The 24,569-nt window shown below is 38.2% G+C and overlaps 1 protein-coding gene across 3 annotated transcripts in view; it reads left to right on the top strand.

Moving 5' to 3' along the window:
* PCGF3 (polycomb group ring finger 3) overlaps positions 1-24,569 on the top strand; it is a 55,374-nt gene that overhangs the window by 5,127 nt on the left and 25,678 nt on the right. Inside the window, exons 2-3 of one of the 3 annotated variants that reach the window (XM_027709680.1) lie at positions 20,796-20,838; positions 24,074-24,201. The exons of 1 other annotated variant lie outside the window; for it this stretch is intronic. The gene's annotated coding sequence lies outside the window, so the exon portion shown is untranslated. The remainder of the gene's footprint in view (positions 1-20,795; positions 20,839-24,073; positions 24,202-24,569) is intronic. One more of the 3 variants, XM_027709681.1, reaches the window with a different exon arrangement.

Raw genomic sequence — 24,569 nt, 5'->3', positions numbered from 1 at the left:
ATTTGCTTAATTAAGAGAGGAAAAGTTTTTTCAAGTTACCAGAATGAGTATGATGTTACTTGCTCACTTGCAAATGGCCATCTTGTCAAGCTTTTCACTTTTATTTAAGAACTTTCTTTTTGCTCTCCACATAACCAGACAGTGTATAGTACTATCTTTAGTTAATTATTGTCGAGTAACATCACAGTTACTATATATGTAATATAAATTTTATGTGAATTATGGGTGATGTTATGCCAGAACAGGTCATCTCTGTTACACTTTTGCAATATGCATGCAAACATGAATATAGTGTTTGTTATCATACATGTCATTTATTCATGGAGACAGGTCAGTGCAGTGTTTGATGAGTTTTCAGGTAATGTGTTGTGCTGTACATTTTTTTCTAGTTTGTTACATGAAAGAACAAGCTGAAAGGTACAGTACAGCTGGCTAAGTTATATATTCTTTATTTATGAATAACTGTCTCTGGCATTTGTTGTTGGCATATTGGCATCATAAAAGCCATGGGTCAGTTAATTACTTAGTAAAAAGGACATTGCCAAATTTTAACTTGTTAGACAAAGTGGTTTTTTTTATTATAAAAAAATTTATTTGTTGTACTAAGCAGTGGCAATCAGTAGAATAAATTTGAGGAATGGGATTTTTTTTTTTTAACATAGTGCCATGCTTTGTTCCTTCAGAGTGACTTTTTCCAGAAATCATTTGGATATAGAGACATCTGGAAGCTTAAGCTCTGTCTTGGGACTAAGGTCAAAATGGTCTAGAATCTTAACTCCTGCATTTCAGATGATTTATTTCATACCGTTCTATTGTGATAATCACTGGATTTTGTTTAGTTTATATTTTTTCCTAAAATATAAACTATGTTCTAGACACAAGGACTCAGATATTGATTTCAGGATTCAAAATAGGAAGAGTTAAGGGAATTTTTTATGTGCTTGTTTAAGTACCTAGTCACACACACTGCTAAGAATACATGTGCCCCTGTTTCCGTATCAAATTATTTATATTTCAAAGTGTAGCTTTTGTTAAATTTGTATCTGTTAAAGATACTTCTAATACTGTTTCCTCACTTAGAGTGCTAACACACTGTGTTCAAACCAGTCTTAATGCATGTAATGTTTTTCCTTCCATCTTTGAAGTTATTCCTTTCTTCTCAGGTGTGGATCCCTAACTAATAGACAGTGTTTGCCTGTTTGCTTCTGGCTGCACTTAGGAAAGCCCCCCACCCCCCCAGCTGCAGTGCTACAGCAAGGGTTTAGTCTTTCTTTACCATTGTTCTAGTTGGTTGTTTACTGCCCGTTTTTTAAGCTTTACTCAGTCTTTTTCAGGGAAAGCAAGCATAACATCACCACTTGTGAAATGCTCGCTTAGAATTTCTTGTTCACAAGTACAAGTTGCTCTTTCCCTGTGCGAAAGTCTGCACTTGTGGAGAAGTTCTTCAGTGTGTAAAGAGATCAGTAAAAAAATTACACTCTTGAGTGAAATTCATGGGCTTACAAATAAGTACTTACCTGTTTTAGTAACATTTGCATGCATTTGTTTAATTTGTTGAATGAAATAATTAAACTGTCTTTTCCTTTAGCAGTTTCCTTAGACTGATTGCAAAGTAGCCTTGCATCTTTATCCTTTAGGATCATACTTTTTATAGTAGGTTACCATGAGACGAAGATTACTTCGCAGATTTTTAGTTAAAATCTTGGTAAAAGAAAGTTCTTTGGTCTATGCTTATACTGTTCTCAGACAAATCACAGAGAGATGCCCAATATTTTTATATTTTTCTCTGGAAAAATCCGTATATGCTTTTTCTGTCATTGAAATACTCTAGCAATACCTTATTTTACCAGAAGTTTCAATCTAACTATTATTGACTAAGAGGAGTTTAAATGAAATGTGCTTTTTAATAATGTGCTTTTTTAATATACTTGTTAACAGTAGCATTATGCTTGGTGGCACCAGAGTAAATAGTTTATTTTCATACCAATTTATTAATTTTACATTTCTAATCTTGTACTTATCTTTCTTGACTGACTAGAATGAGGTCGAAATCCCTTCAAAGATCAGGTTATTCCGTTAAGAAGTCTTGTGTTTATATTAGTAAAATGCTTCATTCATCCTTCTTTCTTTGACCACTGGCCACAAGAAAAGTAGTCTAGATTTGTATAGGAGTGTGTCTGAGGTAGTGTAGATGGCACCAGACCAGGTAAAAAGGATTCTGGGTAGCTAATGCAGCAGTTTTCTTCAGTTCACCTTACTTGTCAGGAATTTTGATAGAAGTTACCAGAAACTGTCTGTGCAGATTGATCCATGTGGTATTAAGTGAATCTTGAAGGTTTCTTTTCATTATCTTCAAAGTACATAGGCGCAAAAAGTGCTGTATTAGTTGCACTAATTTTTAATGTAACTTTTTAGGTATAATCTTAGGTACTACCACTGGAAATTGTTTATCGGAATTCATTTGCTCTAATCTGTAACAGTTATTCAAATTATGTAAGGTTATTTTTCATAGATAATAATAGCTCTTGGATTGTGTAATTATGATTTAATGACTAACAATGGCTTGAATTTGGACGAATTTTTGCAGATACAGACAGAATAATTTCTTGGTTTGTTTCCCTTTGGTTTTGGTGTTTTTTTGGTTTTTTTTTTGAACAAAGATGTATTTTACCCTGGCCTTTGTATGTATTCACTGAATTTTCAATGCTGTGGGATGAAAATAAGTGTAGGACTAATCCTATATATAAGCTATTCTGTGATCAATTATGTAAATGAATTATGGTCTTCAAATGAATTATTTTTGCTGTTTCCCTTTGGGAAGAGGAAGTACATGCTGTCCCCAGGTTTCAGGTCCTCCCTCCATGACTTTCATATTGGAACCTCAGGTAGACTTCCAAAGCCAGTACTCTGTCAGGGCATTTAGTCTTCAACCACAAGCATGAGTTGAAAGTGAGTTGAATTTCTGGAGGTGTTTGGAAAGTGTCATAGACATTTGTTTGATCTTTAGAATGGGGAAGTACAGCGTGTCAGCATATGTGAAAAGATTTTGGAATCCTCTTCTGTAACCTCCATTATTATGCCTGATGTTACCATAAAATATATTCACTGGAAGAATGAAGACAAAGGAAAAATGAGCTGCTTTTTCTTCTCCCCCAGATTCCTTAACCACTTATGGCTTCCCATGATAAGTAACCTTTTTTCGACTTACTCATCCATTATCACCATCTGCAGAGTTTGACAATTTTAGCATTCAAATGGAAAAAAACCCCAAAATTCAGCTCTCTCCTCACTGCTTTAATCCAAAACCAAAGGAATGAGCTTTTTTTCATCTTTTTTTCCCCTCTGAAATTACTTCTTTCAAGTATGAAGAGACCTACACATGGTAAATACTGAGAACAAAAAGTCTTTCAGATGCCCAGGGTTTGCTGTGTGGAGATCTTTGTGGGACATGGTCCTTTCTGACCTTGTCAGCCAAACTTCTACTGATGCCTGTTTGTTGTGATGATTATTAGGTGTGTTCTGAAGAATGGAGGGAGACAGTGACAGTGTAGATGTCATCTGTGTAAAAAACTATTGCATTTTTGTTAATGTTGGTACATTGTTTTGATTTTTCTCTTATGGCAGTTCAATCTCCAAAAGTAGTTCTCAGTGAATTGCAGAGAGGAACCAAATTCAAGCCTATAGAGGCTACTAGCAGGCTGCAGTAGTTAATATTTTGCACTGAAGGACTTTCTTCTCTTTTTACTACATGTCACACATCCATTGTTGTAGGAAACAATAAGGGTCTATGAAAGTGATTTTGCTTTTAAAAATTCCTGTGGGGAGACTTAAAGTATACCTGGAATACAATTATTATGATAAGTAGCGGAGATGGTGTTTGTTTATTCACTTATACCTTGCATGGACTGTCAGACCCTGTTTAGGCCGAGCCTTTTCAGAGAATATTTTCTTTCTGCAGTTTTTGAGTAGTTTGTATCAATGTGCAACTGACCAGTTTTGTTGGTAACAGCTCTCTCTTTGAGTGCTAATCATCAATTCTTTGATCGCTCTGTAAGTTCAGTGATGTTTCTAATGATGGATACCTTTTCATACAGAATGAGTCAAAGGTAGATATAAAAAGCTTTAGTTAATAGAAGACGCTGCCTTCTTTGTAATTTGCTGCTTTCTGATCTTCTACTGTGGAGTAGAAAAGTTCTAGAGTCTATCATAAAATCATTATGTCCATGTGAAATGCTGTCATGACTCCTTGCAGCATAAAAGCCATTGAGTCGTTTTTTGTCTGCTTTCGTACTAGTTTTCCACAAGGTGTCTCTTCTACAAAAAAACCAAGAAGTTGGTCCACTGTTCCATTCTTCTACAGATTTTATTTTTCATTAAGTCTATTACTTTGTTTCATTTGTCTGTTAGTGCTGTCTTTTGTACTTGAAGTTGGCAAGAGCTAGCTGATTAGCTGTTTGTGTTCTGTTTCAAATTCTTTATTTTCACCAGCATTACCTGTAGCCGACATCAGTGCCTTGTTTTAAGGGATTCTGAAGACCTTTGCGCAAAGATCTAAATGCAGAGCATGTCTTCAACTTGGTTATGGACTAAAACTAACTTTACTGAATTTGAATACAGACTATCATATACTATCATATACTATCATATACTAATGTATGCTGTAAGAATAGCAGTTGAGAATTTTGTCTGTCAGGCAAGTTGGTGGATCTCGCTCTCATTACACCTGCCTTTTTTCCTGAAGAGTTTTTTCCTTGCTCTTCTGCTACATTAAGTCTGTACTACTATGAAGTTGCCTTCACCAGTAATTGGTGCTAATATTCTGTACTGTTAAAAGAATCACCTGATGTGCATGGAATTTTAGCTTCAAGGTGGCCTTCTCCAGCAAGGGGTGTGGACAGTTGCAGCTTGTCATTTCTAAAACTGCAGAAGTGAGGTTGTTGAGGCCCTTGCACAAATGAAGCTAGCCTCATGGTGAAATTATTTTGTTGCCTTAATAATTTATACCTTTCAGCTCCTGCCTACTGTTTTAAATAAACCAGCAAATGTCATGTCACAGCATTGATTAGGTCACAGTGAAGAATTCGGTTGTAAGTGTTGTCATCTCTGATGCTGTTGTTGTCCATTGGATTTTTCTGTCTAGAGTCTTTGTCCGCTAAGCCAGTGTCATGGTGCAGTATTAGGACACTGACAGAGAAGATAGTGATGTTGTAATGGTGTTGCTCTGCTTTTTGGTTAGAGTTTGCAGAACTACCTGTTAAGAATTACTTTGATGCAAAGTTTAAGATGATTGAATGATATTCTGTATGTACTATTAGGTTTTCTTGAATTGTGACGCATTATTAGATTAACTGTGAAGATGGTTTTTTTCACTGCATAAACTTTGGAAGTCTTTCCTTACTGCAATACTGCAAAAACAAAACCACAAAGAAACCAACAACCTGAAACGAAACAAAACAAACCCCCAAACCAAAACCCAACAAAACAGGAAAAGGTTTGATAATTGCAGATATTTTTTCTGTGAACTGTCATTTCATTGTGGAAGATAATGCGTGTTTTCGTTTGCTATACATTTAACTTCTTCCCTCCATTCCTACATGTGTGCAGAACACTAGATCTAATGGTGACAAGAACATGAAAATAAATGGAATGTGATGGCTTTAAAGGTATAATTCTTTCTACAAGTTTTCAAACACTTATTCTGCTGAAAATATTGTGAACCATTTTGAACAGGAATGTTGGAGCAATCTTCAGTCATTGACTGAAGTAATTCAGGCTGGAAAGTGTAATAGTTGTTTTACATGACCACACGCAGCAGTTTAAGGAAACTTTGGAGATGCCAGGCTCATGTCTCCATCATAATTTCATTAAGCCTGCCACAAGCATGAGTGGAATCTTTCCGTCTTGAAATGGGACTGATCCCAAATGCAAACATATTAAGACAAATTCAGAACATATGAAATGGGAGAGACATGGCCAATGAAATCTAGTTATGAATGTCTTCTGTGTTTTGGTAGAAGATACTTTCAAACCTCTGTGCTTTCTGGTGGTTCTAATGGATAAAGCACCTAATTGCTGAAAAGTTGAAAAGGTAAAAAACTGTTATGGCTGGGTTACAATATCAGTAGTTTAGTGCTGCTCTTTATGTTCCTATTCTGATTTATTATGGTAAGAGTGGTATGGTCAGCATGTCAAAATAAGCTCCGAGCTTAAAAAGCTAGAGTTACTGTATTGGAGGAATGGTTTTTTGTGCTGATTGGACGAGTTCAGGTTTTTTGCCCTGTCTTTACAATCCTCCTTTGTTCAAACCACTGTTTTTTCACTTTCTATTACCTGTTAATGTGTTAATTTCTTTCCTAATTCCTCTCAACTATTCCTTCTTCTACTAGTAGTTTACATGCTTTTGTCACTCTAATGGCACTCTAATGGCAGTCTTCATTTTAAGTGCTGTTTACATTGGGGGCTGTACTTTGAGTGCAGTTGACATGAGTACAAAGGGAGAAAAGGAGAGTTCTGCCAAACTTGATTTGTCCAGGTTGCTGGTTTTCCTCTGCCTTTGTAGGGTTGACAGGAGCTTATTCATTGCCCTTGATTCTGAGGAGGACAGAGGGCCCTGAGGGGTTTTTTGCAAAGCTGAGGAATAGAGAGTCACAGTTTCTGGACAGTTCTGCAGCTCAGTTGCAGTTGATGGAAATACCTTTTGGGCCTTCAGCACTGTTAGTGACTGTCCACTGTCTTTCAAGGGAAGTTTGTCACATGTAATGAGTGGCATCTGAATGACTTACCATGAGAAACATGGAGCCACATCCTCCTTCAGGCATCCAGCTTCTCCAGCATGGCATCCTCCGTGGGCTGCAGGTTGATTTCTCCTCCACTGAACTCATTCAAGTGTCGCAGTCCCTTCAGCTCAAGTTCAGACCACAGTTCCAGCCTGTCCAGTACAGCAGCACAAAACATCAGCAACACCCTGGCCACCTGCCAGCCCAGGGGCATTGCCATGGTTGTTGTCAGAACGTTCCCTGGCACAATTCAGTGAGGTGATCAGCAGCACAGCACTATAGCAAGCAGCAAAAGCAAAAAGCAGACACTAACAAGCACTAGGCTCTTAGTATACAGACAGGAAAGCCAGCCCCATGGCAAGCACAGGAGCCTGCTGCTTACTAGCTAAACAGCACTAACAGCTGTAAATTCAATCTAGTACATCCCGATCAAATCTGTCATTATCTTGAACCCTTTTTGCCCGACAAAAAACGACTGTCCTGGTTTAAGCCCAGCCAGCAGCCAAGCCCCAGGCAGCCACTCGCTCACTTCCCCACCTGCAGGGTGGAGGAGAGAATTGGAAGGGCAAACACTAGAAAACTTGTGGGTTGAGAGAAAGACAGTTTAATAAGGAAAGCAAAAACCACATACACAAACAAAGCAAAACAAGGGATTTATTCACTGCTTCCCACGAGCAGGCAGGTGTTCAGCCAGCTCCAGGAGAGCTGGGCCCCATCATATGTAATAGTTACTAGGGAAGACAAACACCATCACTCTAAACATCCTCCCCGTCTTCCTCCTTCTTCCCCCCACTTTACATACTGACCATGATGTCACATGGTCTGTAATATGCCTTTGGTCAGTTGGGGTCATCTGTCCTGGCTGTGTCCTCTCCCAACCTCTCATGTAGCCTCAACTTCCTCGGTGATGCTACAGTACAAAAGCAGAAAAGGCCTTGGCTCAGTGTAAGCCCTGCTCAGCAATAACAAATACATCTCTATATTATTAACCCTGGCTTCAGCACAAATCCAAAACACAGCCCCATACTAGACAATGTGAAGATAAATTAACTCTACCCCAGCCAAAACCAGCACAAAGACTCTGGTGCTTTTGTTTTGACACCTGCAGATCACATGGTCCTGATTTTGTGTTGCATTCTTGTGACCCTTCCTCCGTGTTTTCACTTTGACAATTGTATTTCTTTTGAGAGAAGAGAAAGCATGAAAAGTGTTTTCAAAACTGAATTTTCAAGACTTAAAGTTAAGAGGTCTTGAGACAATCAAATACTGGAAGATATGGAGGACTGAACAGGTTTTGGTAGAAATAAAAAACAGCTTTTGTGCTCTATTGATTATTATTCCGTTAAATATACTGTTAATACTAAGTAAATAATGCAGGCTATCAGGTTTGTTTTCGTATTTGCAGAGGTGAGGATTGTGGCTGGGGTAAGAAGACTGCAGCAGGTAGTTCAAAGGAGACTGAGTAACTGTTGTATCATTGCTGCAATTTATGTCTTAAAGAGCTGAACGTTACAACACTGGGAAAGGTGCGAGCAGAGTGCATCTTAAAGCCCTCCCGGGGTTTCAGGAACAAAAGAATGATTTTGCAAGGCTCCTTATCATTAGAGTTGTATGGTACATGGGTAGCTAACTTTATGTGAGTTACTATCTATACATTTGAATTCAGAAACAATACAGAATGCTTGCTAACCATTTGCAAGTTATGGGGAAGTTCTAGCAACAGTTGCTTATCCTTTGTTGTATTAGCACAGAGGCAATTATTGGATAAATCCGTGAAGTTGTAAAGCTTTGGTCACTGAATTGTTTTAACCAAAGTCATGGATATGTAATTTTTCAGGTCCTTCCAAATCTTTAAGTTTTGTTTGGATTAGTTAACCATCAGGTTAACTGTTATCTGGACCTAAACTACATAGGAACATTAAAAAGGGATTGCTGGTAAAGTGTGCATTCAGCTGAATTGTAGCACCTTTCTATTTCTTACCTGCTGGTAGCATCTGGCTTCTCAGTGCAGATTTCTGTTTTGACAGCTACTCTTTTACTGCTGTGCCAGTGTATCTGGACCAATACGTGGAGTCAGGTGACTGAAAACCTGAATTTTTAAAGGCCTTTTCATAAATAACAAGAGGAATTGTCTTATGACAATTACATGAAGATTCTTCCTCTCTTTTTCATAAGTAGCTAATAGGGAAAATTGTTATTTCTGGTAGAGATCTGTAACCACTTCAGATGAAAGATACAAAAATCCTAGTACTCAGGTTATGATACAGTTACTCACTAGGGATACACATTTTCCTTGTCTTTGTTGTTGATTTCTGGGGTTCTAGAATTGCGTTTAACATTTTACGTAACTAGATGTGTTCATTGTAGGATTAAGATTTTTCAACAATGAAAGTTAAAATATGCATATATAAGGGGAAGAAGGAAGGCGAAGATCACAAAAGCTAAAGTTTTTTAAGATCTGATGGCACAGGACCACAGTTCTTTGTGGTGAACCTTTCAAGCCCTTGGTATCTTGCATGGATGGAGTCATGGACTAATCGGTGCAAATGTACACCATCAGTTCAAATGACAACTGAAAGCCACTTGGTGTTTTGAGTTGCCCATCTGTTCTGCAGAAGACTGTGAGGAAGACTACAGTCTGTTTCAGCTGTGGTTAAGACCTTAAATTACTTTCTCTGAAATGCATGGATATTAAACATTCAAGGAAATTATGTGGATTCGGATAGTAGAATCTCACTGAAGGGTTTGGTTCTAAAGAACTTTCTTCTTCATGAGACTCAGGGCTGGTTCTGATCTCACACTTAAATTACTGGAAGTCAAGGATCTCTTAGTCTCCTTTTGGTCTGTATGAAATGAAGTGCCCCTTTAATGACTTGTAAATTACATCTCTAAATTCTCAAAAAGGAGGATGTTGGAACATACTATTCCAGTGTATGACAAATGTGTCTGTACCATTTTGTCAAGACTTAATCTGGGATAGCACTCAAGAGCAGTCTTTTCTTCAAAAGCCACCTGCCCCTAGCAGTGATTTTGATTTCTGCTAATGAGCCAGATTGTATTTAGAGAAGATCGTAGTGGTGTTCATTAATGAAATGAAGTTCGCTCCTGCAAAAATGCTGTGTTTTTATAATATTTTTAAAGACTTCTAAGACCTTTGACACTTTTAAGACCTCTTCCCAGTTTTATCAATGGTTGTAAATGCATGTTGGTTGGAAATGATCTTTTACCCTCAGCCCTAAATAAAGAAAACAACAGAATGTAAAGAGTAATTTGAATGTAATTAAGCTAGTGATTTTTTGTCAGAAATGGAAAAAATGTTTAGTAGGATAAAATCTGGCCAGTCAGACGTTTTTATTCAAGCTGTCTTGCAGAAAATGTTAACTTCTTGTTGCACAGATACTCTTCTGTGCCCTAGTATTTGTTAGTTTCTTTTAAGAACTATGTCAAGACCCTGTCATGACCAATTCATGATATGAACAACTAAGTGTATTTTAATTGGAAGAGGTGTGTGGAATGGACCTTACTTAAGAGTTTTGAAGGAAGTGGTTTCACAGGCTGTGGAGTCAAGCTAATGGTGTGTTACTGCCAAAAAAGTTCAGTTTTTCACTGTGCAGTGCATCCTCTTGCCTTGGGCATTCTCAAGTTCTCCGTTAACCTTCCTGTGAATAAATGGATTTAGCAGTCCAGCAGAAGACCATCCGCAGATTTATGAGTCATTCCCAAAGCATCCCTAAGCCTTGAAACAGAATACCTGTCTGGAAGATGTTTTAATGAGACTTTATTAAGAGCTGCTTTGAATAGTGTAGTGATGAAATTCTAAAGTTCTGCTAATCAAGACAGCTAGGTGGCAGTTAAGGAAATACATTTTCTAATGTAAAGTGCAACAGAATTTTTTTCTTGCAAGGAAATTTACTGACAATGTAATCTCTAAAAGTTTTTCTAAACAAAAGTTTCACTAACTCAATTGTATTTTAAATGTATGCCTTACTAATCTATATAGAATAACTTTGTGCACATATAGGTATTATACAATAGACCACATACGGTAGTAAGTCCATTTGATTTAAAAAGATTCCCCCAAATAAATATGAAGAATAATAGTATTGATATTTTAGCACTTTAAAACCATTAAATCACCTTTTCTAGTTGGATTATATTACAAATGTATCAGATTCGTTTAGGTTTTCTATTGTTAAATGCAGCATCTGCTTTGGGGCAGTGTTTTCCTGCTGTAGTTCTTCTCTGCTTATGCTGCAGCTGCTTAAGCTCTACCAGCATGAAATGGAAACGGCTTATATTGCCATAACATGATTTCTGATAGGTATGTGTAATGCTTGCTGTTAGTGAAAGCATCTTGGTGAAAATGGTTCCTGTGGAGGGCGAGGTACTGGCTAAACTTAAATACAAACTGTAGAGGTTTGAACGCGGCAGTCAAGTGAGTTTTAAAAACTCTGCCCTTCTTATTAACATATGAGTGCAAAAGTTACAAAAGACGATTCTTTGTCCTATGATTCTTTATATTCAATACCTTTTTCTCCGAGATGGTACTTAGTTTGTTGGGGGGTGTGAAAGATGGGCATAAAATTCTTGGTAATAAAATTTTATCCTATTTGTAAGTGGGCTTAATAGTGTAATAAACTGACATTATAGTTAAGTACACAGCCCTAATTTCAGTGATACTGAATACAAGTAGAGCAGCCACAACCAGTGCAAGACACCAAGTTCTGAAAGTGTTTTATTGTTTTCAAACCCTTTTTGTCTCGCCCTTTTCTCTTCCCTCTGCTTTTGTGCTGCTGACTCCTACTCTGCCCACTACATTACTTGTCTCAGAGCTTAAAAGGAGTGAATGATTGAGAAGGCTGGACTTGAAAAAGAGAAAATACCATTTCCCTTAGCAGCTGGTGCTGCAGGTACAATGAAACTGAAAAGCTTCCATGCTATTGCTATAGGGCCACCTCATACACTAACAGTCTGCAAGTCTCTAGACACGCTGCCCATTGCAGATCTTCTGCCAGACACCTTTCCCACTAAGATGCAGAACTTCAATACAGTTCAAAAGTTTGGAATTCTGATCCAGAGTGATTAGAGTCTCCTGCTAATGTGGTTCAGAGTCTTGCATCTGAAATCTGACTGGCTAGCTACATGCCTCCTGGGGCCTGATGCAGAAAAAGTTGATGTAGGACAAGGATGTCTTAAGTGATAAGAAATTTATAACACTAAATGTCCCTGTATTTTTGTAGTGGTATGTTTACTGTCATTTCAAATGCCATTCAAGAAGCCTAGAAAAGTTTATCACTTTCTTTTCTCATTTTTGAAGTTTACAGGCTAGCTTTAGTAATAAGTAATAAGTTAATAAGTAAGACCAAGACAATTTATGACTGTAGTGTGCCACTTTTGAGGTGGCTGCTTGGAGACAAAAAAGCAAACCACCACATAAACAAACACCACCCCCCCAAACCCTAATATTTTAATACACTTCAGTAAACTAATAGAAAAAAATAGTCTCTCTGAAAGCACTCTGAGAACTGGATTAATCTTCTGTTTTCTACATGTTTGGCAAGTTACAGGAACACATGATTTTTATAATTTATGTTTTTTTCTCTAGGATGTTTTTGCCAGTAGCCAGCTCTTTTTTTTTTTTTTTTTAAATCCTTCTTCTTTTGTAACATAGCAGCAGTCTTCTGGATTAGTTTCAATAACTTTTAAGTATTGATTTGAAGATACAACATCATTTTACAATGAAATCTTGTAACTTATAAGCTCAAGTGTATAGATCACTATAACTGCACTTAAAGTAGCTTTTTAAATTAATACTCTGAAAGAAAACTGAAAGTACCTATAAAAAATTCTCATATCATGTATTCCTTTATGTTCATTATCGAGTTTTATTTCTGATAAGAGATGCCTGCCATCTGTTGCCACTTGAAAATCTTCCTATTGCTGAAATACGGGAATGTGATCTCTTCCTTAATTACACTTCCAGTATGTTTTGTGTGGATGTAATACATATTTATCCCTTATCTGACTGTAAGAAATGTTGAGGCAGTGGAAAAAGTGGAGGAGGAGGGATATGGGGAATAACACACTGGGGCTGACAGTTGTGATGGTAGGTGGGAAGCAATCAAGTAAGTAGGCCAGGTTGCATTTAGTGTGTATGTACATGTTTCTCTACTTTAAAATTCTTCCATTCTCTTATTTTTCACTCTTATTACTCTTCCTCCTAAACAGAACCTTTAAAAATGCCAGCTCTGATTTAGTATTGATGCTTTATGCATATTAATATAAAGCAATTTTTAATCATTGTTGCTTGACGTCAGGAGAACCTTAGTCTTGAATTTCTTTGCACTGTGTCTGCTTTCGCCTTCAGAGCTGAAGGCAGCTGATGCCAAAATCTGTCTCCAGCTCTCTGTATAGATGCAGGGTGGTTAATTTCTGTCCTCTTTTGAATTCCCATTTGTGCATTGTAAATGCACTATCGTTATCTTCCTTCATGACATAGTCCTGCAACAAAACTCTGTAGTGGGCTTCTATAACAAAGATTTTGAGAGGTTACAGGTGATGTTTGCGAGGGGGATTTAATAATGGTTGTGCTGCAGTTTAAAGAGTTGAGGGTATGACATTGCTTGCATTTGTTGATCTGGAGTTGGCAGAAGAAAAAACATATTTATTGTCATTCTCCCAAGTTTGCTGTGACCTTACTGTATCAGGGGCAGCATCTTAGAGAAATTGTAAAAGCCTGAAGCTTTGTCTGGATCATTTAGTTAACTTTGCTTTTGTTTCCACCATCTCCCACTGTCTCTTAAGTAAACAAGCTGCCTGATTACATTTCTATGTTATGTGAAGTGTTAGACTATTACACATATTTGGGGACATTTTTCTAAAGCCCTCCTAAACATAATTCTTAGATAGTTTATGCCTGCGTTTTCTTTACATTGCAAATTTTTAATTTAAATAACTCTCTTTCTATTTTCTCCTTATCTTATAAGTAGCAGTCATAAGCCCTCTCAGCCCAGGATGTGATAGGTGAATATAGGAAAGACAGAGGAGTTTTTTCATTCACAGGCTGTGTCCTTCCAGTTGTGATTACCCTTTCTGGTACTTGGTCCACTTTCATGCGATTCTTCCTTAATGTGTTCATCTAGAATTGAATATTGTTTCAGAAGATGCTTTACCAGTGGTTTACAAAATTGCATTGACAGCAGACCAGGCTGTGTCTATTGAAGTTGACCCCTGATACATTCTGGGTTAATCTCTATCTGATTATAGCTGCAGTAAATCTTGTTAATGTTTGGATGGAAGGCACTGTCCATGGGGGTTTTTATTTTATACTGCTAAGTCATGGCGACTATGAGTTCAAATCTACAGTGAATCTAATAAAACTCAACATGTATCAAAAATGAAATGAGTATCAATGCAGGGATGATGTCCGTCTTCTTTGCAATGTTCTATTACGTTATTGGGTAGGTAAAGATGTAGATGTGTTTTTAAAGTAGAGTAATATACTGCATATTACAACTTTCTTTTGCCATTTTACTAACAAAGAGGTGTTTATTGCCTAGTTGATTTTATAAGAGAAATAACAGTTAATTATTTACTTAATTTTCAATATATCTTCCTTAATTTTGTGCTTTGTAAGCATCTGTTGTCAGTTGTAAAGTTAAAGAAGAAAACTAATTGATAATTTGGGTACTTTTATTTGTCTCTGGCTGCAGACATAGAGGGATCTATTGTGCAACCATTTCTAGCTAAAATTTAGCAAATAGTTTGTTCAGAACTCTAATACAGTCAATTTTAATAAAGACCCCAAATCTAAGCAATATATAAGAGAAAATATTTAAATAAAACCTTATATTAAAATGTCTTTGTATCCAGCCCTGGTATTAAACATGTCTAGTACCTGAGATTTTTAAGATTAGTTGCCAAACTGAGATTGAATGGCTCTTTTTTGTTGATGGTGATGGTTTTGTGGGGTTTTGTTTTGTTTTAATTTACTTTCAATATATTTATCATTTTAAAAGTAGTTATGTTTTGTGAATTTTTAAAGGAAGTTAATTCCTGTTAACATCTGGGGGGAGGTGGAGTTTGATGTTCTTCATTTCTTTCTTCAAAAGGAAATGACAGAAAATGTTATCAGAATTTGTATGAGGGGTGTAGGGCCCAGTTTTGAGTCACTCAGTTTACTTCAACTCCATTTTTATTTCTCCTACCTTACTGAAATCTTTTTTTTCCTCACTGTGTCTTTTACGAATGACATCTAAGGCAGAAATTTTGGCTGTTTTGACAATTTGTTGCAGGGCATATTTCATTTTTTGTGGACAGAAAAACAGGCGTTTATGGAAAATATCAGATACATCAGTCTCTCATTGTACCATAAAAAAATAAGTATGTGCTGTAAGTAAAGAATAAGTGGGTAGATTTAATTCTACTATGCCCTGATTATTGCTTCTACTTTATCTCAGACATTTGTATCAGTTTTTACATGTCATTTGTTAACAGTGCTGTCTTTTCCTTTACACTGAAATGTAAAAGTGAATGTGTTTTGCTTTGGGGTGAACATTTCTTAAGCCACCCTAGTGCAACTATTAGTAATGCTACGACTACTCCCCAAGTAGTTTCTCTTTAACCTTTCTCTGTTAGGCAAGTCTCCTCAAAAAAGAGCAAAGTACTCTTGAATGTACTAGATTAAAGAAATAAATACTACATGGTCATTTTCAGAGGATGTTTTCATGAAAGTGGTGTGATACTGAAGACTCCTCTTTGTTTTTTATTGCCTTACCATTAGTAATGATCCAAATTCTCTAAAATAATATAACAAATTTAATTTCAAATAAGTTGGCTGAAGATTACATTATTCATACTTTGCTTGGCTTGTCTACTCTTTGTCTTTTGATCATGAATAAACTGTTTAAAAATATAAGAGCAGTGTGAAATGGCTAGTGAATAGTAAGAATTTCTAACTTAAGAATCTGTCTAGCATAAAACTCATCACTGAAGCAGTCTCTTGGGGAGCAATATTGAAGATCAAGTTATACTTACTATGTGTAGGAAATTTTACTACAGAAGTATTCAGAGAGATCCTTTTTAGTTTGCCAGGTGGTTGCAGGGAGGGAGAGAAGAAGCATCTCACTCATTTGTCTAGTTATGGAACCAAGGCTAGAGATGGAAAAAAAACCCCCAAAACAACAAAACTAAAGCAGCCATTTCAGTTACCAACACACATAGTCACTTTAAAACTAGGATTATAAGCTTTGGGGTTTAAAATTTTTTTCTCTTGTGGGTATAGTAATACTCTTGTACGAATTAAAAATTTTAGGATGTCTGTCTTGATGCTTTTACTTGCTGTCTACAAATGAGGTGGGTTTTTTGTTCCTTTTTTTTTTGTTTGTTTTATTTACTATTTCTTCACAACTGTGCTTTAAACAAATAAACACAGACTTTGGGAATATGTCAAGGTGAAAAATGTGATAGCAATGTAGAGCTTTAGGTACTGGTGCAGTTGTTCTCTTTCCGCCTTTCCTTTTGCTTGGTTGTGTGACTCAGATTTTGTGAATGTGTTTTGTAGGCAGTGTTCTTGATGCCAGGAGACAGTACCTCTGACATAAGCCTCCAATAATTCAAGATACTGGGGAGAAATCAGTAACTTCCCTGCATCTTATGAAGTTATATCTTCTAAAGAAAGCTTCTGATTTTTAGGGAATGGTGAAATATCCCAGCATCCCCACCCACCTCCGCCTCCTCCCCACCTTCAAAAAAAATACAAACCAAAAACCCAAGTATTGGGATATGTAAAAACAAAATAGGTGCTGATATTAGCTTGCTCTAGGAAAGTATGGTGACTTTCTAGTCCCTTCATGAATGATTAAGTACATTTTGATAACTGTATTATATAGGCCTTGTAATGTTCTAGTTTTTAATCTTGATTGACTGACCTGATCTCCTTCAGTGACAAGGTGACCTGCTTAGTGGGTCAGGGAAAGGCTGTGGATGTTGTTTATGTGGACTTCAGTAGAGCCTTTGACACTGTTTCCCACAACATTCTTCTGGAGAAACTGGCTGGTCATGGCTTGGGCAAGTGTACTCTTTCCTGGGTAAAAAGCTGGCTGGATGGCCAAGCCTAGAAAGTGGTGGAGAATGGAATTAAATCCAGCTGGCATCAGTCACAGGTGGTGTTCCCAAGGGCTCAGTGTTGGGGCCAGTTCGGTTTAATACCTTTATCAATGACCTGTACCAAGGGATCAATTGCACCTTCAGTCAGTTTGCAGACAGCATCAAGTTGGGTGGGAGTGTAGATCTACTGGAGAGCAGGAATTCTCCGCAGAGGGATCTGGGCGGGATGGATTGATGGGCCGAGGTCAATGGTATGAGGTTCAATAAAGCCAAATGTCAGGTCCTGCACCTGGGCCAGAACAACCCCCTGCAGTGCCACAGGCTGGGGGCAGAGTGGCTGCCCAGCAGAGAAGGACCTGGGGGTGCTGGTCAGCAGCAGCTGAACATAAGCCAGCAGTGTGCCCAGGTGGCCAAGGCCAGTGGCATCCTGTGGCATCCAATACTGTGGCCAGCAGGACCACGGCAGAGATTGTCCCTCTGTATTTGGCACTGGTGAGGCCTCACCTCAAGTTCTGTGCCCAATTCTGGGCCCTTCTATTCAGAAAGGACATTGAGGCGCTGGAGCGTGTCCAAAGAAGGGCAGTGGAGCTGGTGAAGGGTCTGGAGCACAGGTCTAATGAGGGAGCAGCTGAAGGAGCTGGGGTTGTTCAGCCTGGAGAAAAGGAGACTCCATGGGGACCTTATTGCTCTCTACAACTGCCTGAAAGGAGGTTGTAGGCAGGTGGGGGTTGGCCTCTTCTGCCAAGTATTAAGTGATGGAAAAAGAGGAAATGGCCTCAGACTGTGGCAGGTAAGGTTTAGATTGGATATGAGGAAAAATTTCTTTGTGATAGAGTGATCAGGCATTGGACCAGGATACCCAGGACAGTGGTGGAGTCACAAACCCAGGAGGCATTTAAAAGACATGTAAACATGACATCTGGGGACATGGTTTAGTGGTGGGCTTGGCAGTGTTAGGGCAAACAGTTGGACTTAATGATCTTAAAGGTCCTTTCCGACCTTAATGATTCTATGATTCATTGATCTTTAGTGAAATTAACTTACAAATGTGTTTTAAAATAGCGATTATGAAGGAACTGACATTGGGCTGTAATTGGCTAGAAACTCTGTGGAGAATGATTGGTCATAAAAGTCGGGCTGTTAACCACACCAGTTGTGGCAGGCAGGTAACTTGGGCTGGAATAAATGTGGGTAAAGAGGGGTGAGGGGATTTAGAAGGTCAGGCATGTGTAGATAGTTGGCTAGTCAGCACATGTAACTGGCTGTGCCCAGTGTATGATCTGTGCCATCTCTTTTACCTTCTTAAACTCCTTTCTAACTCCTCTGAGGGTGAGGGGTGCTCTGTTCTGTGTGTCTGGGACCAGGGGGCCTGAGGGGCAACAACTGCGAGTCAGACCATGACTCAGGTGGCCCAGGGTGCCAGCAGCTGGAGAGGCAGGCACAAGTGGACTGAACAACCATCAACAGGACTGGGACCTCAGGTCACTGGAGCCCATGCATCCATGGGGCCAGGAACTGGAACAAATAAAGGTCTGGGGTGTTATACAGCTGGAGTGGGTCTGCACGCAGGAGGGACTGTTCTCGACTGCCAGTAACTGCAGAGACTGGAGTGAACGAAACCAAGTGCCAGACAGGGGGGTAGGACAGAGACCTGTGTGTCCATAGTGACAGCAATTACAGTGAGTGAGTGTTATTACTGAAGAGCCAGCCAAGCCAGCCTCCATGGACAGGTGAAGTGGCCAGGTGTGTGTGCATCTGCAAGGGGCAGACCAGGGGATGAGCTGGCTGTTGGGGTGACCCAGTGAGTCTGGCTGGCTGCCAGGGACACCATGGGATCTGAGAATGTCTCTGGGTAACACTGCTGGTGAATATGTGTTTTCCTTGTCTTTTTGTGTGTGTGTTCAGTTATTAAGATACATACCTGCTTTATTGAAGTTAGGGTACTGGTGCCATCTGGTGGTGTTAATACATTGCCAGGAATGAAAAAAACAACTCCATTGAGATGTGAGAAATTGCTGGCAGGATACTAAAAGAATGTAATTATGCTGTTGTATTAAGTCATAAAAGGGCTGTACATGCACTCACAACTTGGCTTGCTAGAGAAAATTTAATCTTTAATCTACTTCTTTCTGCTCAACAGAAAGGTTTTTTTCTAGTAGTTTCTTTTATTAAACAGTGCTTTGCAAACACAACATGAAAGAGTTTTGTGGGAGTTAACAATATTTTAAAACTCAGTCTGAAAGACAGATTACTTCTGGTATTGCATTTTGCTAAAGCCAGGGCAACATTCTCATTGCTAATATATTTGAAGTCACTGTTTTCTTTTCTAAGTGGCTGGTAATCTGACAAGTTGTCAAGAGCAGTCACAGCACTTGAGCAATCCTTTAAAGAAAATATTAGTACTCAATTCTGTTAGTGTGCACAGTAACAAGTGTGGATCAGGATCAGTAGAAGGATCTACTTGCCCAGTCTCCATCAACCATCTCTATATAAAAATGAACTGAATTTACCTGTCTTTAGCTTTTTTTAGTGCATCACTGTCCTGCTGTAACCAGAATATGAAGAATATGGTGATGATTTAGGACCAACTGGTTTACGTTTTTTTTCCTCACAAATTGAATGCCAGTTTCTTCTTCCAGATTAATCAAAGTGTAGCCTTGTCCTCTTCAAGTAGCAGTGAGGGAAGACAATTCCTTTTGGAAGACTATTGCTCGAATTTTTGCTGTGATGTGCTCTTGGAACAGGGATAAGCCTCTGAGTTGGTTTCTTCAGAAGCAGTGTCACTGGCTGCTCTGATCTCCATGTTTTGCTGCAGAAACGCCTTATGGAGTTTTTTCTACTGTCTGTATGCGAGGCTTTCCATCCTCAATGAGGATTTTTTTTTTGTGGGTTCCAACAAAAGAGCATCCTGTGCAACTCTGCACTGCTTTCAGTTAGTAGAAGTTTATTTCTTTGAATGCAATCAAAGAAATTCGCAGTGGAATTGCTAAGAGATTTTTACTTGTTCTGAAGTTCTTGTCTAGTGCTGTCATTAGTATCTTGTTGTGTCATTGTATTTATAATTCCGTTACAAGTATAACAGCAAAATCAGTAACTACGGGATATACCTTTTGATTTTTTGGAGCAGGAAGATGAAACTGGTAGTACTCTTTACCTGTTTCTGTAACATCTGAATGTTCCCTGTATTGAATCAATAAGAAAAATTTCTTCTTCTGTCAAACTTATCTATTCATGTGAGATTGTGTCACCTTTCCTTCCCAAATCTTCGTTCGCTAAGCCTAGCCATGAGTGTCACCTTTAGCCAGGGGATGAAGGTGTTCTTTTTAACTATTTTTTTTTAAATATAATTTTATTCTGGAAAATGTCTAGAGATTCTGGAAAAACAAGTTATTTCCTTGAAAGTATTTTTGGAAGATTAAGGTACAAAGAGCAGATTACTTGCAAATACAGCTTGAAAACTGAGAGTACTGCTTATCTGGCTGTGGATTTTCAATCCAAAATATTTTCTTTTCTTACAGACTAATCACTGTCTAGTCCATAAGTTGTGCTTCAAAGTTTCTGCTTATTTATTTGGTTATTTTCCCTGTCATTTGTGAAGATAAGTAATTTCATTTTGTCACATGGTGACAGGATTCCTTAGTTTTTTGAGTGATTTTTCCTTGTCTAAGTGTTTTCTTTCATAGGAGACTATGTTATATCTCTTTTCTCGCTTTTTTTTTTCTGAGGATCTAATTTTGACAGTCTTTTTCCCCTTTTCTTGCTCACAAGTGCCTCTGCCCCACTGTTACCTTAAATCAATACAGATACCTAAATACTTTTAGGTGAATATAGTGAGCTAAGTATTTCTTTGTGGCAGCTGTATTTTGAGGAATTTTGGATGTTAACTTTCAGACTATTTTTCTGTCTTTTCAGGTCTCTGGATGGCAGACTCTGAAAAGAAATGCTGTTATAAGAGGTATGCCTCATGTAGGCCAAAATATTCCAGACTAGTGTCTATATAAATGATAAGGCCATACTTTTGAGGAGTCCCTCTGCTGGTCCTCTCTGTAATCTTGCATGAATAATAGTTTTCAGCACTGAAATCTCTCTGAAAGGTGAAAGCTTTTGCAGAGATATGCAGGGTTGTCTTACTGGTGGCACAATTTTAGTAGAGAGACCTGTAATACGTTACTTTTTGCTTGATCATCTTAACAGAAAACTGCCTTAGTGGATGAAGTGGATGAAGCATGAACAAAATGCGTTGACTTTCTGGTGTGTGCATATCCCCTTCTAGCCTCTCCCGACTCTGTGTGTGGATTTTTTTTGTTTGCTTGTTTTTTAATTGGGACTATAGTCCACATGCTTTTGTAGTTGTCTTCACTCACTTCCTTTCAGTGTGATATAAGACTCAGCAGACAGTAAGAGGCTGACACCATGCCAGCAGTGTGGTTTTAAATAGTGTCAGTTGGAACCAATATGAAGAAATACTCATATTTTTGCAAATGATGATTTTTTTCATGCTAGCTGAATGTTTGGAACATTTTCTGTGTTTGTTTGGGGTTTCATGTTCCAGCACTTAAGAAAACTGCCTCTTCTCTCTCCATTGTTGGTGTATTGTTTCTCAGTTGCTTGGCAGCTGTTAAGAAAACAGTCTCTTCAAAGTGGAATTCTTTTACCAGGTCTACCATCCGTTTCAGGGTTCCTAAGTGGCAGATCTTAGAAAAGTAGGCTTTGTCTTTGTAAGAGAAAGGTTCGTCTGACCCAGTCTTTTCAAGGCTTCCCTTTTAATTTATTTTTTTTAAAACAGGATGTCTTAATTCTTTTTTAGGCATTTAAGGAGGGTTCTGGCTTCTCTAAAGACCAGTAGAGTGCTGATTTGTTTTGTTCTGACTCAAAAATAGTTCTCAGGATGAAGTGCTAACAACTTGGGTTAAAAGTGGCTCTTCAGCTATTGATTGAGATTTTGGTGTTGGTGTTTTTTGTGCAGTATTTACAAACTCCTAAAGAAAGAGATGCTAAGAGTCAGGGAAGACTTTATTATTGCTATTTTCAACACAGCCTGTGGATGGAAATCAGGATGATGGTGCTACCCTGTTCCTGGAGGTGGACTCTTGTAGGATGAGAGGCATTGTACCAAGTTGTAATGCAGGACATTTCTGTGAGACAGTAGGAGCATTTGTGCCGGTGAGGGTGGTCAGACCCTGGAACAGGTTGCCCAGAGAGGCTGTGGAGTTTCCTTTGTTGAAGGTTTTCTGAGTGGAGTATGTCCACAGTAACTCAATTTATGTGGTCCTGATTTGAGTGCAAGGCTGGATTAGAGCAGCTTGGAGAGGTTACTCCATTACATCCACGGCATCATCCTGTGAATTTATGTAACCTGCTGATGGGATGCTTTTTTTGCACTTTACATTTTCTGTAAAAACAGTTGAGGCTCAGGTTTCTATGTTTTGGTGTGTTGGGTGTGTCTTTTTTTTGGGTGGGCTTTTTTTTTTTTGGTTGGGTGTTTTTAAGCAGCATTTGTTGAGTTGAGAAGTGTTTTGTGATTATAGAATTGAGGAACAACTTCTTCCTATTCCACAACCTGTTTGGAGGGAGAAGGATTGTGCTTTGGCTCAAGTGTTCGCTTGTTGGCTAGGTATGGAGTAAGATTCTTTAAGTTTTTTTAATCAATTGTCACTGTTCAGACAGTGAATTTAAAATCTCAAAGTTATCTACTGTTCTTACAAGTTGGAGATTGCTTGCTGTTGTAGGTTACTATTTGAGTGGGTAAATCTGTTTAGAGGAACTCATGGGTTTCTGTGTCATACAGATTTTCCTTTCCTGGCTTTGACCCTCTAAAAACTGAATCAAGGTCTGACATTTCTGTTGTCCACTAAGAGCCGTGGAGGTTTAATGGCAGGTTCAAATAGTCTGTTCTAGAGGCTTGCTATTCATACTAAATCCTGCACAACCTGGTGAGTTTATAAAGTCTCTGTAAAAAAGGAAGTGTCAATTTTGGGGATACATTTTTGTTTTGGTTTTTTAAAAAATTTTTAGGCAAGAAGACATCAGCCTAGCTTGTGCTTTGGAGAAGTAAACTTGCCATCTCCTCCTGTTATTCCTTCAAGCTGGTGTGTGTGACTTTAACATGAGCCTGATTCTGTGAGTTTTCTTTTTAAAGCAACCAATTTTAGATGTTGAGCTCATGCTGACTTCATTGATCTGATGTCTCTGTGATTATGACTGGGCAACAGTTGAGATAGTCAAAATAGTAACAAGTTCAGCTTATGTATGACATGGATAGGCTAAGGTAGTGTGATAGTGTAGTAAGTTTATAGGTTCATACAATAATTCAGGTTGGAAAAGACATCAGGAGATCACGTCTGGTAAGAAGCAGCGGGACCTGAGGCATGAAGCTGTGTCGGGGGACATTCAGGTTAGATACTGGGGAAAGGTTCTTCACCCAGAGAGTGGTTGAGCACTGGAACAGGCTCTCCAGGGAAGTGGGGCACCACTCCCCAAGTTACGGCACCAAGCCTGACAGAGTTCAAGAAGAATTTGGACAATGCTCTCAGACACATGGTGGGATTGTTGGGGATGTCCTGTGCAGGGCCAGGAGTTTGATTTGATGATCCTTGTGGGTCTCTTCCAACTCAGGTTATTCTGTGTAATCCAATTGGTCAAAGCAGAGTAAGCTGAGGTCAGACCAGGTGGCTCGAGGCCTTATCCATATGCCTGAACAGTTCATGCTCTTAAGCTACAAGCTTGGGAATGTGTGTTCAGAGATGGACTTTTGGACTTCTGTTGTTTTTCTGTTTAGGGTTAGATTACTTGTTTCAGAAGCTTATGAATTAATTTTTAGCTTTCTTTTCAGCGTATCACTACTTGAGAAATGGGAAGATGAGTTCTGTGGAGACAACCTGGAGTTCAGATTTGAAAAAAATCTCATTCCCATTTTCAAAGGGAAAGTGTTTAAGGGAGACGTGTATTTGTCTAGAAAATAGAAAAGTAGGTTGGGTGGTTCTTAGTCAAACTTGATGTTTTGGATGTTGTGTAGTCTTGCTGTTTTGTTCTAATTTGTATGAGATTACTGATATGGATTAATTGCATGTGCAGAAGCTGTCAGTAGTCTAAGCAGAAGGATGTCACTTCATTCACAGTTGTTCAGAGGAATCCAGTACCTGGTAAACATGCTTTTCTTTCTTTCTTTATGTTATTACATGTTAATATAGTAAAAGTAGCTCCTTGAGAGTGCTACCTAAGTAACAAAAACAGATGCTGAGACGTCTGAAGGATACTGAGAATTTTATCAAGAGAGAGGTCTTCTCGTATTCCTGGGAGGCCAGCAGTTAAAAAAAAAGTAAGTAGGTTTTCAGTTGCTTGTTTGATAAACTCAGTATTTCAACTGACATTTTCAGGGTAATTGGACTGATGTAAAGTCTAAAAATATTTAATAAATATTTTTTTAATTCATTATTGTACTGATAATGTTGAAATAACAGTCTATAAAATAGTTAAGGTGGAGTGAAGATGACATAGAAATAGGAGTTGACATATAATTTATGATATATTTGTCAGCGTTCATGTCTTGGAAATTTTTTGTGACTTCTGCTTGCGTCTAATCTCCAGATCTAATCCCTGGTTTTTTTCCCCTTCAGCAGTGTACTTTAGAGTGTATGTGGTTACTTGAAATGTATGTTTGGTGTGGGGTTTTTTTGGTAGGGTGAT

This window comes from Neopelma chrysocephalum, unplaced genomic scaffold, assembly GCF_003984885.1.
Source record: "Neopelma chrysocephalum unplaced genomic scaffold, ASM398488v2 Primary Assembly neopelma1_96821, whole genome shotgun sequence".
Taxonomy (NCBI): Eukaryota; Metazoa; Chordata; class Aves; order Passeriformes; family Pipridae; genus Neopelma; species Neopelma chrysocephalum.
Note: the sequence above shows the minus strand (reverse complement) of the source record. Positions and strands in the feature narration are given on the sequence as shown.